Genomic DNA, 17,944 nt, shown 5'->3' with positions numbered 1-17,944 from the left:
TCACAAACGCAGACCAAGTAGGGTAGATTCAATCGGTAAGATAGTATCCACGCTTGTACAAGTGGTTGTTCACGTAAAATGGACATTTTGGTGCAGTTCTATTTCGTTGAGTAAGAAATAACGAAGATTGTTAGAGCACGTTTATGTCGTTTTGTGAACCTGGTGGACCACAAAAATCATGCCAAATCCACAAATCTTGAGAGGCCACCGCTTCGATCATAACTGTGATCCACCCTCATATATTGTCCCCGCAACTCTGTTGGACACATTCTCTAAACAAAATATGTACAATCAAGACTACCCAACATACTAGGAAGGTGATGTTTCTCCCATGAGCTTGGTACAAGAGCGCAATGTCGTGGCTAGTAGGTCTACGTAAAAACTCGGAAGCTTATAAATTATATACCGTTTCGCAAAAAAAATTATAGACAATCACGGGAAATCCTTTCGGCCATATTTAAATACTCGCCGTACTCGTCTGGAGGGTTACCAGTTGCAAGTTGCTTAATCACCGACGTAACTTTTTGCATCGGTGTAAAACTCTTCTTCATAGTCGCATCCAGGGTCTCTTGAAACCACGAGTTATTCGCTTGCACGTCACTCACAATTTTTAAAAACATCCTTTTCGACATATGAAACCTATGACGAAAAACCTCTTCGTTGAATTTAGGCTCCTCGACAAAATAATCTTCTCATAAGGTTTTCGTGACATTTCTCTCGATCTCGGCGGACATATTTTCTTTTTCTATAAGTACCCGTGTCTTCTAGTTCGTTGGCTTCGTTAATAAGATTTTATACAAAAATTAAACTACTATCGCTTGAGGAAGAATCTTCGTCTTCACTAATATCAATTGGAATGAATAGCGGTGGTATATCATCTACTATTTAGAAAATAGAAGTGAAAATGGAAGAAGTGAAAATTTGAGTTGGATGGAGAAGAGAATGGTGAAAAATGGTGTTGAATGGTGTTGTTTTTATAAAGAAAAGTTGATTTTTTTAATAAACGGCTAGTTCTCAACGGATAGGTAACGGTTATATTCCTCAAACAATCAAACTCCATCAATCGTTGACTCATCACCGCCCTCCACACTCACCGCTCACCGAATTGGGCCTAGCAACCGTTTACCGAATGATTCACCGAAACCACACCGAACACCCTTATGAATTTTGAAACAAATTCTAGATCTGATTGGATATTTTAGGTAATCATCACTGCAAATTCATTATTCATTATTAACAATAAATACAAATGATGAAGTGTTACATCAACTAATGTGTTTTTTAATTGTTTAGTTAACCTAAATCAGACACTTGTTTACACTAATTTACAAACGGGAAAAACCTAACATGCTCCAAATTTCGCTAGATTATTCTGAAAATATATTCAAAATACTCAAAAAAATTCATGTAGTTTTTTCACGTTTAAGCATCATGAATTTATATAGTTAGGAAAAATGTATTTACTTAAAAATTTTGCTGTTCCGTAAATAAAAAAATCCTGAAACGTCACTAAAAGTGACGTGTGGTGTGTTTTTAACACGCAATTAACGACGGCGCATCCGGTCTCCACAAAGGATTAGACGGTTGGTGTCTATCCAAAAATAAAATATAATCGTACAACTATTAATTAATGCCCCAGATGGCCGGACTTGAAACATCTTGCTTCAATTGGATTTATTATTCTTCCCGCCAAAAGTAAACAATATTCAGAAAGGAAAAGCATTATATTATACTAGTGCTAATACCCGCGAATTTCGCGATGTTGAGAATGATGTCTTTTTTTTTAAATTAGGTTTATACCACTTAGTATACAAAATTTAAAATGTATTTGTAAACTTGTTAATCACTATCTAATTGAAAGTAATGTGTGCTGCTAAACACACCAACGTTTAAAACTTAAAAACTCAAAATTTAATATACAATCTTTTAACTTGTAAAAAGAAAAGATAACATAGGTAAAAACATTTCTAAAACAAAACGTGAACTTTAGCTGACGTTTGAAATTTAACCACTCTCTTTTATATTACCAAATAGTGCTAATACCCGCAAACTTCGTGGATTGGAAAAAATAATATGTTATGTTTATGATGATCATAACGAAATTTCCGAAGGAAATAAACATAGTGAATTATAAAATTGTCATGACTCATACCTAAACCTTACGTTCCAACCACCAGACCAACACATCATGTGTTATTCATATAAATGGAAAAGTTACTTATAAATGTAAAAAAAGTATATCCCAACTAAGATTATGAACCAATTAGTGAATTATTTTATGATGAGAGTACAATTCCAAAGGCATTTGCCCAATTTGCAGATGCACCTTCAATGTAGTTGCACTTTCAACAACCGTTTTTAGCTAGCTGTATGGCCACCAGCTAATATAGTCTCTTCTGCCGCTCCCTATTCTGACTCTAGTGTTGCGCATCTTGTCTTACTACATATGAATTGCACTTTAGAGATGATTAGCTTTCCCCTTTTACTTTATCAGCCTGAAAATAATAACCAAATCAATAATATATGAACGCTTATTTCGTCAAAAACTCGTATAAAGATTCAGTAGATGTGGCATATAGGTCGATTGGATAACGGGTCAAGACTTTTCAAGTTCAAATGGGCACTTTTTAAGTTTTTACTATGGTAAAGATAAAGGTTGAACAGTCAAAAGAAAATTAAACGTGTCAACCGGCCCCAATAAAGACATATTTTGGCATGAACCTGTTTTGACCCATATACCAAACTGACATAAACCAACCCATTTCATCACCTCTAAGTTTAGCATTTAATTGATGACAAAGATGAAATGAGCAACAAATGAAAAAACAACTCTTCTCTGAATTCTTTTGCAATACGTCTTATCGGCATTTCCTAGCAGATATGAAAAGCGGTGTTACGCTTATTGACACGCTCGTTTAGTATCAAATGATCTGCAACCAATAAATCATCCACGACATTAATACTATGCCCTTTAATAATCAACATTTGCAGACGAAACTAACTCTTCATCCTGAATTTGAGTTGAAGAGAAAATCATTCACATCAACCGGCCAATAGATTAATTAAACAACTTATCATCAAAATCAGCTAGTTAGAAGGTCAATACCAGCTTAAGAATGCATTCTTCCCCGGTTTGAGTATTAACACCTACATGTGATCAAAGAAAATAACATTAACTACCAAAAACATATATATAATACTCAAATGTAACTTTAATTATCTAGGTAAATATATATAATACAATGATTGATAAGCTTGGTAAGCTGGTAAATTATATTGGTTGATGATAAAGTGAAGTGTGTTAACATTGCAATAAAAACGAAACTGGCCACAATAAAGAAATAGGCTAAACAGGTTATATAGGTCAAAATATAGCGAGTAAATACGTAAGGGGTCAAAATATAGAAAATTAAACAAAACAGGTAAAGGTAAATTGAATTAAAATGAAATACAACAAATGGGTCACAATTAATATGGTTGTGATCGATAAGTATCTAATAATTTTTGTTGACAATTTTTTGACAACAGCCATATGAAGCACTTTAGCAGGATCCATCATGTGTAGCAATGTGTGTGTATAACGCCAAACACCCGATAAATGTATAAAACAATTGAAAGATTATTAGGCGAACTAATACATACCTCTTATAGACTTTGCCAAATATCCTAGAAGCCTCTTTCGAAATAAACGCTCAGTACATTCATGGCATACCCACTTAACGCCGAGAAGATATGGGTATTGCTAGTGGTGGCCCTTGTAGCAACCAAAAGAAGCAAATCGACACACGCGACACCCTCTGTAAATACTGGAAAAATGTATAAAAAGGGATTACCTTTAGAATAAGTAACCAAGTGGTAATCTCAAATGTGTTTTTATCTCAAACGGGTCAACGGTAAGATTTAAAATGTATAAAGCTACCATTTTTCATTATTTGATTGATTTTGATGCCAAAGACTATTACCAACCCAAACAAAACCTCAATCCACCAAAAATAAGATAGGAAAATTCCTTATTCGTTATCATCAAAGGCAGAAACTTGGGTATCATCTATTAAAAAATTGTGAAAGTGGCAAATGTTATAATTTCAGACCATCTAACAGCTCCCCCTTTGATAAAATTCCCATTAAACGTAACTTTTAAATTGATAGCTCTCTTGTATCAATGTGGTAGAATGATCTTAAAATATCAAGTATTTTTTTCTCAAGTTCCAACAAACCACTAACATTATTAGAAAAAAAAAAAATCAAACTATGACTTCCCCATAGATGTAGATTTTAATCATTTTGGCATGTTCTTTCCCCCTTTTTCTCCTTAATTACTATGCAATTTAAACAAAAGCAAGAAATAAAAAGGAGAATACCAGCCATTTCCAGCCACCAAACTATCGTTTCCCTTTTTTTTCTTATTTCCTGTCACGATGATAAAGTAAATACAAATTAAATTTGTTTTACTGTCGTTTCCCCTTTTTCTAATACCAGCCAAAACCCTAGTTTATGATGAAGTAACATAATAGTAATACAAATCTGAATCCCTAAATATAACCGTTAGCGATGATTATACGAACGGACACAACAATAAAAACATTTTGTGGCATTAAAATACAACAAAAATGCACAAAAATGGTCTTTTTTACAACAAAATTTTGTAATAAACAATACCGTATTTTATGGTAATAAAGTACAGCAAAAGTGGTCTTTTGAGGGCAAAATGTCGCAATAAAACTGTAGAAAACTGGCATAGAACATATTTAAATGGTAACTAAGGGGTGAGAATCGAACTCGCGAACACTCCATTGTAGAGATATGCGCTAACTAATAGACCAACACCAGTTGTGTTTGTTTTAGAAACAAATAATACTTGTTCAATTAATATGCCGGAAAAATGACCGAAAAGTTACATTAGTGACCAGCCAATTAGCATACCTCACATCTTCTCATTGAGGTCAAATTGTTGTGTCATACAATTCGGTAAGACCAAGCTAAATTCTGCAAATTTAATTTAGATCCTAATCACGGGTCCGGTTAGAATAAACGACACTAAAAAATAGAAAACAATCATAAAAAACTATCTAAATTATATTATTAGACATACCTTAGCATTTAGTCAAAAGACCGAACAATGTAATTGGTTTAAAACTGAGGATGATGTAAGCACTGGTCTGATGCCTGAACCAATCGGTGGACCATGGGGAGCAGTTGGTGCTGATGCGTCAGGCATCACCGGTTTGGACTCACTTGGGTCTTGCTTAGGCAAGTTGTCATGGCTCTTTTAGATGATGTTGGTGCTGCTACCACACTACCTGAGAATATTTGGGGTTTCAAAACCATTGTATAAATTAATGGTTCTTCCCGCCAGAGCAGGGTGGAAGTTCTAGAGAATCAGTATGTAGTCAAAAAGTCAAAGCCATATGGATCACAGTAAACCAAACAATAGGTAGGCAACTGCAGTTGTTCGATTAGTAACCGCAAGAACCTGTTTAGGCAATCAACAAAAGTACAAACAACATTAAGATTGAATATGCTTCATAAATTAAAGCAAAAGGTTAAAAAATGAATGTTTACCGCCTTGTTGGAATATCTGAATAACCTCTGGCCTAGCTGAATTTTATACCAAAAAAATTGTAACGGAATGCACGTAACACATATGCTCCAATCAAGAACCACTGTAAAAGAACTTACATTTACTTGATTTTTCTAAATATATAGTTAAAATAAAATGCTTTTAGTTAAACATTAGCAAACTCATAATGTACTTTAATCGAAAAAATTGATAATCTAACCTTGAATTCGAGCGTTGATATGAAGATCTATGAAGATCCGTAAAGAGCAGAGCGTTGATTACTTGGATCTTGGATTGTTTGATTGGAAAAGAATGATGAAAACCCTAATCGCTGGATTGAAGGATGAAGAAACCCTAGAGCTGCTGAAGAAGAACGATGTTCGAAGAGTATGAGAGAATAATGATTAGGGTTTAATATGGACCGAAAATGAGGACACGAATAGAGTAAGTGGATCCCATGTCGGGTTAATCAAGGGAAATGAGGAGAATGAAGTTTTTGGCGGGAAAATGAGATTTAGAGGCCCTAGGAGGTGGACATGTGTCCCCTAATTAAGGCTTTTATTAGGTTGTATAGATTATGGTCACTACTCACTAGTAAACATGTTTGCCTGTATATTTAACTAAACATACATGACCTCCTACAGTTGCATAAATCAGTCCAAGTAAAATGATGCCCATATCAGAATGGGGGTTAGGATCAAATACAAAGGATCCTAATTGTAAGAAGTGTAAGAATGATTTATAGAGTGATAAGTGTCCAATAACCTAAAAAACCCCACTACAAAAAAAACCTTAAAACATCCACCACCACCAAAAACCTAAACCCCCCCCCCCACCCCCACAAAAAAAAAAAAAAAATTAAACCCCCCCCCACATCACCCACCCCAATTTTTTTTTTTTTTTTTTTTTTTTTTTTTTTTGCCGAGGGGGTGGGGGGTGAGGGTGGGGGGTTAGGTTTTTTTAGGTTTTTGGGGGTGGGGGGTTTAGGTTTTTTGGGTTTTTTTTGGTGAGGTATAGTTTTTTTTTTTTGTTTTTTTTTGCCGGGGTGGGGGGTGGGGGGGGGGGTTGGGTGGTGGGAGGGGTTAGGTTTTTGGGTGGTGGTGGGGTGGGGTGAGGGTGGGTGTTTAAGTTTTTGATGGTGATGTAGTGGGTTTAGTTTTAGGTTATTAGACACTTGTCATTCTATAAATCCTTCTTACACTTCTTACAATTAGAAGCCTTTGTAGAATAACTTGACCCATGAGAATGGTACAGATAGTTATTATAATTGCATGTTGTACTGTATAAAAGCTTGGAACGACAAAGTGTTTGTGAATAAAGCGGTATTGATCACGGGCCTCATGTTGGCGATATTGGGGAAATTGGTGTAATTAAAATTTGTGATTTTGTGATGTTTTTTTAAGCTACGGGATGTCTTTTTTTTTATTGTATCTAGCTCCGGGCTAGTCTTTGTAATCTTTTGATATTTTATATAATACACCGACATTTAGAAAACAAGTGATGTAATTATTATTCCATATATAAATAAGTAACTTTTTCATGTATAAACACTTGTAACTTGTGCTTTGGGAATTTTTCAAAAAAAAAAAAACTTGATTTTTTAGTTTTAACCCAAAGGTTTTTACCTTTTGCAATTTTAACCCTACAAAATTTGTGTTTTTAACTTTAACTCAAAACTTTTCATTATTTGCAATTTAACATCACAACTTTTGTCAATTATACTTTTCGTCTTTGGTTTAACGTTTTTACGTTTCGTTACGTATAGTTCTAAATTTTTCGAGTTAATACGACGCAACGTACGAGTGTGGTTCAACTTTTTTATGTTTTGTTTCAATTTTTGCAACTTAACACGGCGCAACGTGCATGTGTGGTTCAACGTTTTTACCTTTATTTTTTCATGTTTGACAGGTTCGTCGCAACACGCAGATCCTAGGTCGAGTCAGTGTTGGTGGTTGATCACGATTGTGTGACATTAGTATTTTTTGACACCGTTTTACGCCTCGCCGCAACGCGGGGTGTGCTTTGGGGGTTTTCCAAAGAAAAAATGGTTATGCATATGGTTGTCGTAACCTTGGCTTTATGGGTTTTCCAAACAAAAAAAATGATTTTTTTTTACTTTTTACCCAAAAGTATTTCATAAATTACTTTTAACCCAAAACTATTTGTTTATTTACTTTTAACCCAAAGTTTTTTATCTTTTACGATCTATCCTCACAACTTTTTTTACTTTCAACTTTGATCTTTTATAGTTTTCATTTTCCACAAATTTTCTGCTTTATGTTTGGTTCTAAATTTTGTGACTTAACACATCGCAACATGCGTCTTTGGTTTAACGTTCTTACGTTTCGTTCTAAATTTTGCGAGTTAACACGACGGAACGTGCGTGTATGGGTGAACGTTTTTACATCGTCTATTTTTTCCCATTTGACAGGTTTAACATAACGTGCGGGTCCTATGTCAACTTAGTTATAACTAAAGAATCCCCGCCGCATTGCGGCGGGTCTCAATTCTAGTTTCTTTTTAATTATTAAGAATTACACATTAAATAAGACTATGTGTAGTGGTCATCCATTGGTTTAATATTTTTTTGCCATTTGTTATCCATGTTATCAAGACCTAAAAATTGGGTAAAATAGTATAAATATAAGGCATGCGAAATTAGTGAGTTTTGAGTTGAAAAAAATGGATTGGTTAACTAAATAACCAACCAATCATCCTCTCTCTCACTCGTGATCTAAACCACAAAGAGGAGTCAAAATTACATTTCACATGGGGAGGGGGAGGGTGTAGTGTAGTGCATGTGGTTTGGACAATCACGAAACCGCTACACGTAATCTAAAATTTTTAATCATGTTTAATAAATAAACTGGTTATTATTTCGAAATCGTTTGTGAAATCAGTATGTTGCTTAGCATGTGATTACTTATACCTATAATTAATTTGATACATTCGGAAAAAAAATGATTATTTTCCCTATTTCAAATGAGGCAATTTCCATTAGCTATATGTTTCGTGATAACAATCAACAAAAGCCAAGGATAATCGCTATCTAGGGTTGGTTTGTATTTGAAACAACTCATTTTCACTCATGGTCATTGTATGTCGCTTTATCAAGAGTAAAAACAGAGATGGAGTTGTTTCTTTCAATTTAGTGTAATTTAATATTTACATTAGTAATTAAACATTTATTTCATTAAAAAAATAATGCCAACAATGTTAAATAATATATTTTATTTTGAGGCCACCTGTGTAACACACGAGAACTAAAACTAGTTAAAATATGTAGTGCAACACTCCTATTTCTACAACAATAAAATGTATTCTCTTGAAAACTAAACTTAATTAACACTTTATCTTATCTCTTATAATTACTAACTTAAGCGTGAGAGCAATACAACATTGAGTTCCTCCTCATAACTATAGCCACGTTTTGTTTGAAAGTTCATACCCACTAAAGGTGTACAGATTGGTTTTTTAAGAACCGGTTCAATTTCCAGGCAACCATAGTCAAAACATGTTCCTATAAGAATCGGTTCAAGTTACGAATTGGTTACGACTTGGAACCACGTACAGTTGATTCCAAACCGGCTAGGGTTTTAAACAGGTTCTACAACCGCTTTTTCTTTTCTATTTTATATTATTTATCTATATATATATAAATGAGATGTGATTTGGGCTAGGTGGCATTGGATTTGGGACATTTTTGCTGATGTGGCAACTTATATTTTTGAGTTTAGGAGGGAATTCTCAAATGCCTTCATCATTCACGATTTTAACAAAAAAGTGGCGGGATCCGGCTGTGATTCGGGTCACCCAATATTAAAAAACGGATCCTATATATCATCTTTACCAGACCACCATATCTCATAACCTCACTTTTCACAAACCCTACATACCATTTCCTAAATCTGCTTCTTCGTTTTTCAAAGATTCATCGTCCTTAGGTATGTTATTATGCCATTCCTTCTTTGTTTTCGTATTGTTAATCTAATACATCTTTGATTTTTTTCGATTTCATCAACTATCTTACATATTCAGATGAGATTCATAAGGACGACAATGTTTTGATGCTTTCTTCATCTTCATGTAAATGCTATTTGTTTCATGTTTCCAGATTTGAAGAGATCGATTTGTTTGTTGTTTAATAATGATTTACGATGTGTTTTGTCATATCTAGGGTTTGCTTGTGGTCTTTCGTATCCGTCAAAACCCTAATCGACCGGAGAAATCGTCAAAAGTTCTTCACAATATGGTTAGTTTCTTCTCTCAATTTTGTTATTCAATCATCTTTCATCCACATTCAATTTTACAAACCCTAAAGCTCATCTACGGTTTCATCTGAAATTAGATCTTATACTGTTTATTTATGTTATTAGATCTTATAGGAACTTTTTTTTTGTTCAAACCCATTCGGCAGATCTTAATCATTTTCGTTGTTATTTGTTTGTAGATCGTTCCACATAATTTGCAGGTATGTAATTTATATTAGATTGTTATTTATTGTAAATGTTTAATGTGAATTTTTGATGATTTTTATGTTTTTTTTGTTGATCGAACCTGTTATATGTAAGTTTAATCAACAATCTATAAAAAATTTGTTCTTCATCTCCTTCTCCGCAGATGCTTATTGTTTGATTTTTTTTTCCGTTGTTTGTTGATGATGATTTTGCATTATCCGATTCCAATCATATGAAATGATATTTTGTTGATGTTTTGATTTTGTTCTCATGTTACTCATATTTTTATTTACAATGTTTTAGTTTGTTGTTGATGATGATATGTTTTGATTGTGTCCGATGTTTTTTGATTGTGTTGATGAAGATTTATAGTGGTCTGATATTTTTTCATCCGGTATAATGTTTTTGTCTTCGGAATATTGATTTTGTTTCTAAAAAATAAATATTTTTTATTTTTTTTAAACCGTTTCTTTTTATTTTTGGATTTGGAAGTTTCCCAATTGATTAAATTATCTTTTAAAGCTTATTGATTGTTGATTTAGGAATATTGATTGTTTTTCTATAAATACTTTACCGTTTTATTTTTTTAAAAACCTTCATATATATTTTTCAGATATGCATCCCTTGCACAACAGTACTTCATTTTTAAAGCTTATTGATGAAGATGACCCGATATTTTTGGTACGTTTATGTGTATTCTAATTACTAATCATATTTTAAGTAAACTGATATTTATCTTTTTTTTATTTTCTTTTAAACTTATAGCAAATAAATGGTGATTTATATTTAGTATGATAATTTATGGCATTGGATGTTAGTGATATAATTTTCAGAATTCAAATTTTAAATTTTAAATTTTGAGGTTTCTATTTTAAATTTTAAATTTAAAATTTTGAGCAATTTTAAATTTCGTTAGTGATTTATTTTTAGTATGATAATTTTGCGGAATTAAGGTTTCTGTTTCTATAAATAAATGGTGTTACGTTTTTTGAAACCTCAAATTTAAAATTTTAAGGTTTCTATTTATATTTCCGGAATTTAAATTTTAAATTTAAAATTTTGAGCAATTTTAAATTTCGTTAGTGATTTATTTTTAGTATGATTATTTTCCGGAATTAGGGTTTCTATTTCTATTTCCGGAATTCAAATTTTAAATTTAAAATTTTGAGCAATTTTAAATTTCGTTAATGATTTTTTTTGAAACCTCAAATTTAAATTTTAGTGATTTATTTTTAGTATGATGATTTTTCCGGAATTAAGGTTTCTATTTAAATTTTAAATTTAAAAGTTTTCCATTAATGTGTTCCATTTTAAATTTCGAATCTGTAAATTGAATTTAAATTTGAAAGGTTAGACTTACTAATAAGTTTACTTGATTTACGGGATTGGATATTAGTGATTTGCTTTTCAGATTTTAAATTTTAAATTTTGAAGTCAATCATTATTTTAAATTTAAATTTTGAAGTAAACCATTATTGTGTTTGATTTTAAATTTTGTATGCTTTGAAATCTTGATGTTTTTTTATGAGATGCTTTGACTATATTATTTGTAATTTTAGGGATGCTTCGAGTCTTTGACTATTGTTTTTGTACTCGAGTTGCATATCTCACAAACTTTTTGTGTTTTGTAATTTTAGGTGAAGAGCTTCTTTCAGACTCCTTCCCCAACAAGGAACTATTGAATGGGTTTCTATGAGAAGTTGAAGAAAAGGTATATCTTGCACTGTTTTGTGAGTTATAATTTTTTGTATTTTAGTTATAATTTTTTGTATTTTAGTTATAATTTTTGTATTTAATTAGTTTTTAATTCTTTAAAGATGTCTTTAATTTCTTTTTAAATCTGTTTTTGTTTCTATAAATAGATTAGTGTTGTTAAAGATGATTTTTGTATTCGAAATTATGATTCAGTTTCTGTAAATAGACTTTGTTTCTATAAATAGATTACCGTTATATTTTTTTTAAACAATGGTTACTTCCTTTGCAGTTATGGATAATGAAAACAACGCTCCTTCGTTATTAAAGTCGATTGAGGACTATGATCCTATATTTTTCGAATTGTTCGTCGACCAAAAACAGGTTAGTTCAGTTTTATTGGTGTTGTTTGTTTTTTGATATGTATAGTCTTTCTTTTTTATTTTTGTCTTTAGGTGTTAATTTGAAATTTTATGTGATTATCTTTTGAAGTTCTTATGGTTTGTTTTGTGAGTTATAATTTTTTGTATTTAGTTATGATTTTTGTACTTAGTTAATTGTTAATTCTTTAAAGATGTCTTTAATTTCTTTTTAAAGTTGTTTTTGTTTCTATAAATAGATTAGTGTTGTTAAAGATGATTTTTGTATTCGAAATTATGATTCGGTTTATGTAAATAGACTTTGTTTCTATAAATAGATTACCGTTATATTTTTTTTTAAAATAGTGGTTACTTCCATTGCAGTTATGGATCATGAAAACAACGCTCCTTCGTTGTTAAAGTTGATTGGGGACTATGATCCTATATTTTTGGTATGTTTCTTAAGTTTTCAGTTTTGTGCACACAATAAGTTATTGAAACTTATATGTTTTTTGTTTCGATTGATAGGAAATACCATATGATTTTGCAACCTTATTGTGGGGAGAACAACTTTCATATGTCAATGTCTTAAAATTATTGATGATGATTTATCGTGAGTCATTGAGTTATAATTTTTGTATTTAGTTAGTTGTTAATTCTTTAAAGATGCCTTTGATTTCAATTTTAAAGTTGTTTTTGTTTCTATAAACAGATTGCTGTTGTTAAAGATTATTTTTGTATTCGAAATTATGATTCGGTTTCTGTAAATAGACTTTGTTTCTATAAATATATTACCATTATATATTTTTTAAAACAATGGTTACTTCCTTTGCAGTTATGGATCCTAAAAACAACTCTCATTCGTTGTTAAAGTTGATTGAGGAATATGATCCTATATTTTTGGTATGTTTCCTTAGTGATTTGATTTTTAAATTTTAAATTTTGAAATCAATCATTATTTTAAATTTAAATTTGAAAGTTTTCCATTAATGTGTTTGATTTTAAATTTCGAATCTGTAAATTGAATTTAAATTTGAAAGGTTAGACTTTCCTAATAAGTTTGCTTGATTTACGGGATTGGATATTAGTGATTTAATTTTCAGATTTTAAATTTTAAATTTTGAAGTCAATCATTATTTTAAATTTAAATTTTGAAGTAAACCATTATTGTGTTTGATTTTAAATTTTGAATGCTTTGAAATCCTGATGTTTTTTTATGAGATGCTTTGACTATATTATTTGTAATTTTAGGGATGTGCTTTTATTTTGATTCATTAGGTGTTTATTTTGGATGGTCCGGAGTTTTTGGCTGCAACTATGTTGGACAGAGATATGCTTGCTATTGCTGTAAATTGGTACCATGTCGGTTGGTTTTGCTTGGTAAGGTTAGACTTTCTTAATAAGTTTGCTTGATTTACGGGATTAGATATTAGTGATTTGGTTTTCAGATTTTAAATTTTAAATTTTGAAGTTAATCATTATTCTAAATTTAAATTTTGAAATAAACCATTATTGTGTTTGATTTTAAATTTTCAATTTCGAAGTCAATTATTATGTTAAGTTTAAATTTGAAAGTTTGCCATTAATGTGTTTGATTTTAAATTTCGAATCTGTAAATTGAATTTAAATTTGAAAAGTTAGTCTTTCCTAATAAGTTTGCTTGATTTACGGGATTGGATATTAGTATACTTTGTTTATTGGGTTTTAACTAATAATTTGATTGACTCGGTTGTTAGATTTGTGATGATGCGTCGGACAAACAACATTGGGAAAATATACAGCCTTGAGCCTTGGTAAGTTAACACATTAGTTAAGGTTATGATGTTTTTTCATGGCACCGACACATTATTGAGTAGTAGCGCATTAGGTTAGTGATATTAAAATTGGTGCCTTGAGAAATTTTGTATATTGATTGATGTTTGAAATTGATTGTGAGGTCTTTGATTGTGCATTGTATTGCTGATTGATGTATGAGATTTTGTTGATTGGCATAAGGTATTAGATAAGATGTGTTTGAAGTTATAAAGATGAATAAGTGAGACATGTGTAGCAGATATTAGTGAGTGCACAACACATTAGTTAGGGTTTTGAATTATTGCTACAAGTTAGTGATGTTAGAGATTGTGTTATGAGAAATGTGTAGACTGAACTATGTCTGTGTTTGATTGTGACACCTTTGATTGTGCATGAAATTGCTGGTTATATGAGATTTTGTTGATTGTAGACAAATAAGTTTGAACAGAACTTATTAGATTTGAAAGTTTGCCATTAGTGTGTTTGATTTTAAATTTCGAAACTGTAAATTGAATTTAAATTTGAAAGGTTAGACTTTCCTAATAAGTTTGCTTGATTTACGGGATTGGATATTAGTGATTTGATTTTCAGATTTTAAATTTTAAATTTTGAAGTCAATCATTATTTTAAATTTAAATTTTGAAGTAATGGCAATCTGAGTCTAATTTTTTTCGTGATTAATATCCGCTTGAGTAACCCAATCTGAGTCTGATTTTTTTCGTTAACGATTCTGGTAAACTTTCCCGATTTGGGTTTTCTGCAAGGCTAATCATCTAAATTAATTTGTTATTTTTATGGTTTACCATTGCATAAGTTAGTATAATTTGTTGACAAAGTTTTGTTTTGTGGGATAGTAGTCATAAATTGAGTAATATTCAAGGTTTATGTGTTTCTATTTTGATTCATTAAATAAGATGTGTTTGAGTAATATTCAAGGTTTATGTATATATGAGATTTTGTTGATTGGCATAAGGTGTTAGATAAGATGTGTTTGAAGTTGTGAAGGTGAATAAGTGAGACATGTGTAGCAGATATTAGTGAGTGCACAACGCATTAGTTAGGGTTTTGAATTATTGCTACAGGTTAGTGATGTTAGAGATTGTGTTTGAGAAATGTGTAGATTGAATTATGTTTGTGTTTGATTGTGACACCTTTGATTGTGCATGAAATTGCTGGTTATATGAGATTTTGTTGATTGTAGACAAATAAGTTTGAACAATTAGATTCACATTTAAGTATAAAAAATGAGAGGTTGTTATAATCTGAATTATATTCTGAACGAAAAACTGAAAGGAAAAGGAAAAAAAGAATAATTTAACATAGAGAAAAGAGGATAGAGAGAGAGAGAGTTACCACATTTTTAAAACCAAAAATATAAGGTAACCATGCTTCTAAAATCTACTATACTTTTTAATAATATTTTGTGGAAAATGGACTATATTGGGTAGGTAGTCAAACATGGTTTTTAGGGTCAAAACGGCTGTGTTGGGTTGACTCGGGACACTTTTATGAAAAACTTGATGTTTCTGACCTTAATAAACCATTTTTGTAGATGACCAATGTATATCTCTATTTGAGGAATCTCCAAAGATCAAGAGCCGATTGTTTCATAGAGCTGTGAAGTTGCGTTAAATATACTGGATTTTGAACGATCCGACAAACCATTCGAGGTACTTGGAAGATTAAGTCTCTTATCTGGGTGGTTGTTACAGGTTTAGGATGTTAAATGATTTTGGATGTACTCTGCGATGTCGATGATGCAGAGATGTTGGTGAAGCTTAGGTTAACAACTTCATGTGTATATTTTAATGAATAAAGTTTTTGTTGTTTATATTTTCTAATTTAAACTTTTAATTAACTTCTAAATTTAATTAAATGAGTCTGTTTTGCAGGTTCGAACAACTTCATGTGTATATTTTATTATAAAAAATAAAAGTTTTTTTTTTTGTTTCATGGGTCGTTCAGAGAGGCAAGTTTCTGCCTCCGGTTCTTGCCCGAAGTTTCTGACCTTACTCGCAACCCATTGACTACAACTTTCAATTCAAAACAATTATAAAAAAATTACGTTTGAAAACATGTATTTTTATTTTATTTAATGACATAACTCGATTAATATAAAGTAAATTTTTCTACCCGCGAAGTTCGCGGGTGATAACCTAGTAAAATATAAAGTAAAAGAAAAGGTTTTTTTTTTAGAAATTACAAAAAGGTAACAGAAATTGCAAACACAATTTATTTTGTATTTAATTAGTGATTCATCACCGTGTTTGGTGTTTAAAACTCGTCGTTGAAACCCGAACTGTTGTGTGGTTCTTCATTGGCAATAGGGTTGACAGTTCTCATTGGTGGTATCATTGCGGAAAAATATTTTGGCTTTATATTCATGCTTGGCAATTTTGATCATGTTAAAAGATTTGGTTGAGTACTAAAAGACTCGTGAGATAATAGCTTCTCGACAAATTAGTGTTGCATTTTTTTAAAACTATGACCACATTGGTTATCTGTTCAATAATCATTCATCTCGATGTCAAAAATCTCGAAACTAAATTATGGTTAGCAAAGAGATTATGAAACGTTTGTAAACTTATTTTTACCGTAAAGCCTTTTCAAATATATTAGAAGTCCAATTCCACCTTTTAGGTATGTCCCAATTTATACATAAGCATATGGATTTGACTCGCGAAAAAGTTTTATACATCTAGTGATTTTTTATTTTGAAATTTACTAATAATTCCAAGTAACATTATTTCAATTTTTTATGTGTCATTAGTTTATCTAAGTCCATCTTGCACAACTATGTAGGTCCCTCTCGGAGGATGACGAACCTAAACCTTGTTATACAAACCCACTAGCGAGTGCGGAATCCAAGCTAGCAAGCAAACCGAGATGAAACAAGTATAAACACAAACACACAAAGGTTCACCGATTAACACCACTTGTATTAATACGAATGAAGGTTCCGGTTACAAGCACAATGTTCACAAATGTGTTTTGCAAACTCTCAAAGTGTGTGTGTGTGTTTCGGACAGAATGCTCTCAAAGTGTCTCTCTATCCTTCTGTGTGCATCTACCTATCTTGAACACACTGCATGGGTATTTATACCCATACACAGCAGGTCTGACCGAAGGATCCGATAGATGTCACGAAGGATCATCTATCGATGTTGAACCTTTCGAAGGATCAGGAATGTTGATCGAAAGTTCATCTTTCGATCAGATTTCCATCGAAGGGTTCACAGTGACCTCGAAGGACTATCTATCGAGGTCCATCCATCGAAGGTTCAACTTTCGAGTTCATCGAAGGATCTAACTATCCTTCGATGAGATATCCTTCGAACCAGACATGTTACATTCATAAACTAACTGTTTGGCCAAGTCAAACTAGGAGGATAGTTGACTTGGTCAAACTTACAAGGCTAACTTAGACATCGTTTTACATCGAGACTGAATACAGACAAAGTACAGACACAAGTGCACCAATAAACTCCCCCTTGGCTGTAGCTTTGTCTCAATCTTCGATTTGTGCAGATTTGTCTCGGATGTCCTTACGAGTCTTCAAAGTCGGAGGATCTTCAAAGTCTTCACGTCATGAAAGTAGAGAGTGTATCAACAAACTACCCGTATCATGTAGGAAGTGTGTTGACAAACTCCCCCTTAACATAAGCTCCCCCTTGAGTTATGCTCGTGAACGACTTGATCTTTATGAAGTGAGATCCTTGTGGTGTTGATGATGGTCCGCGGCAACTCGATCATCTTCATCTTTTGAGTGCCTTCGCGTCGTGTCTTCATTCCAAAGCTTGTCATCGACCATGTTCTCCTAGCCTTTAGAATCTGCACATGCAAGAAATCTAAACGCGTAATGAGAACAACTGCTTGGAATTTTAGCATAAACAAATGACACACGTATGACCATGTCACAATCAAACACCGTCCGACAGTTTGAAAGTTCAATAAATTTCTCAATTTTAGATTTAACTTTCAAAACTTGCAAATTTCGACCGTTTATGAAGATTTAGTCAATTCGGTTTTCGTTCAGGTTTCAGGTAACGAAGACTCGAGCTCCAACATCGTACGATCGAAAA

The 17,944-nt window shown here is 32.0% G+C and overlaps 3 long non-coding RNA genes across 6 annotated transcripts; 2 read left to right on the top strand and 1 right to left on the bottom strand.

The window, feature by feature from the left end:
• Positions 1 to 4,922: 4,922 nt before the first annotated feature.
• LOC110906235 lies at positions 4,923 to 5,241 on the bottom strand. Its single transcript, XR_002573769.2, has 2 exons — positions 5,093 to 5,241; positions 4,923 to 4,986 (listed from the first exon to the last, which is right to left on the bottom strand). It is a non-coding gene; the product is annotated as an uncharacterized LOC110906235 (long non-coding RNA).
• A 3,962-nt stretch (positions 5,242 to 9,203) lies between these two features.
• LOC110906234 lies at positions 9,204 to 10,653 on the top strand. Its single transcript, XR_002573767.2, has 4 exons — positions 9,204 to 9,646; positions 9,738 to 9,812; positions 10,011 to 10,031; positions 10,631 to 10,653. It is a non-coding gene; the product is annotated as an uncharacterized LOC110906234 (long non-coding RNA).
• A 1,811-nt stretch (positions 10,654 to 12,464) lies between these two features.
• Positions 12,465 to 15,444, top strand: LOC110906233. Of its 4 annotated transcripts, none has more exons than XR_002573766.2 (3): positions 12,465 to 12,520; positions 13,347 to 13,448; positions 15,415 to 15,444. It is a non-coding gene; the product is annotated as an uncharacterized LOC110906233 (long non-coding RNA). The 4 variants fall into 4 exon arrangements; XR_002573764.2 differs by having other exon boundaries at positions 13,347 to 13,453; XR_004879801.1 differs by lacking the exon at positions 15,415 to 15,444 and adding an exon at positions 13,805 to 13,941 and having other exon boundaries at positions 13,347 to 13,453.
• Positions 15,445 to 17,944: the final 2,500 nt, after the last annotated feature.

This window comes from Helianthus annuus, chromosome 14 (assembly GCF_002127325.2).
Source record: "Helianthus annuus cultivar XRQ/B chromosome 14, HanXRQr2.0-SUNRISE, whole genome shotgun sequence".
NCBI lineage: Eukaryota > Viridiplantae > Streptophyta > Magnoliopsida > Asterales > Asteraceae > Helianthus > Helianthus annuus.
Note: the sequence above shows the minus strand (reverse complement) of the source record. Positions and strands in the feature narration are given on the sequence as shown.